The sequence below is a fragment of the Haplochromis burtoni genome, unplaced genomic scaffold (genome assembly GCF_018398535.1).
Source record: "Haplochromis burtoni strain Fernald_Lab_line unplaced genomic scaffold, NCSU_Asbu1 Contig_27, whole genome shotgun sequence".
Taxonomy (NCBI): domain Eukaryota; kingdom Metazoa; phylum Chordata; class Actinopteri; order Cichliformes; family Cichlidae; genus Haplochromis; species Haplochromis burtoni.
The window spans coordinates 3,016,499-3,018,118 of record NW_024582388.1 but is presented as its reverse complement, the minus strand read 5'-3'; the positions used below and the strand labels follow the sequence as shown (position 1 = coordinate 3,018,118).

The 1,620-nt window shown below is 34.0% G+C and overlaps 1 protein-coding gene across 2 annotated transcripts in view; it reads right to left on the bottom strand.

Annotated features, from left to right (window-relative positions):
• Window positions 1-1,620, bottom strand: part of LOC102303608 — a 23,059-nt gene that overhangs the window by 20,961 nt on the left and 478 nt on the right. The gene's annotated exons all lie outside the window — the stretch shown is intronic.

The window sequence follows — 1,620 nt, the reverse complement described above, 5'->3', positions numbered from 1 at the left end:
GCCATCCTATTTATACATTTAAAAACTAATTTAAGAAAACACAAATGATTAAAACTCCTAAAACTAAGTAGATTATATTTCTTTAAAATGTGACAGTGATGCCACCGAACAGATTTTTTATTCATTATTTTTAAAGATTGGTTAGGACACCAAAGGCTGAATTGTAGATGGTGCTGCTTGGGTGCAAACTGTCATGCAATATGAAAAACGAGAGGATATCATGGCATGCATAAATAACTGAGCTGCTGAAGTGGGTATATAGTGCCGAATTAACTTAAAACAATTCAGATTAGCCTTGACCATCTTAGAAATCTTCTTTACATGCTTGTCAAATTTAAGATGTGAATCTAAAATTATTCCTAAAAACTTAAAATCTTTGACCTCCTTTATTTCTTCGTTCCCTAACTTGATTTTAAAATCATCAGATGAACTTTGTTTCCTAATAGAAAAACACATAGAAACAGTTTTTTTTTAAAAATTCAGTACAAGATGATTTTGTTCCAGCCATTTTTGGACATCATTTAGATGTACGGTTAAGGTGTCTGCTGCTACGCCAGGTGACTTAGCTGGTACGTGTATAACTGCATCGTCTGCAGAAAGTTGGCAGTTAGCTTGAGGCCCTATCACTTGTGCAGTATAAACTCGACTGTCTGCCTCTTGAAGATTCTTCAGTTTCACAGAGTGATTTCTCACAGAAAACTTCTCAACCCTTCCAGAGTAATCATCACTGACTGGTGGTTCTCTACCAAGTGAAAATGTCATTAAACTTTTGTCAACCTTAAATGTCCATTGAAAAATAAACAAATATTTTGGAATTCCATCTTCCTTCACACCAAGAAGTACATCCTTTCCCTTCTGTACAAACACATAAGTATATAAGTATATAAGAAATATATTTTCAAGCATTATTGATCATTTTGTAAATTTGCGCAGAAGAAATGATACAAACCCATCCACATTAATATCAAAATTATCACAGTTTTCACTTAGACTGAAATTTTTAAAAGCAGTCCTATTGAAACCGCACATTCTTTCATTGCGAAAGTGAACACATGAATGTACTTCATTGCCCTTTTTACACTTATTTGAATATGTTGATAAAGTCTGAAAATAAAGTTCAACCTTTTTCTAAAAAAAAAGGTTTTGAATGCATATGTACATGAAAAGTTAATAAACAAAACAAATGTCATTTTTGTGAGCTTTTTGAATGCCATTTTTAGCTCACTTTAATTTCAGTAAAAACAGATTTTTAGATTTCTCTGAATCTTGTTTTTGTTTTGCCCCTTTTGAATTCCCTTAATAAACTATCCTGCAACTTAAGTCTAAAATGTGGACATTCCCTTTCTCTTTGTGAAACAGTAAAGGTAGATATCTGAGTATAAATCCATGTTATTGTAAATAGCTCTTATAGGTTAGGTCTTATAGGCCCAACTGTTTAGGCCACTAAAATAAACCCAGTCTTATGACAAATGCACTGATCTAGAGAGGAGCCGCCATAATATGTGTGGCTGATAGATAAGGGAAGGCAAGGCTACTCGGGCTCCGATTTTTATCAGACTAGGTGGGTTAGACAACCGAGGGAGAGCTAGTTCAAACTGGGCAAGTCTCCTCATCCATCAT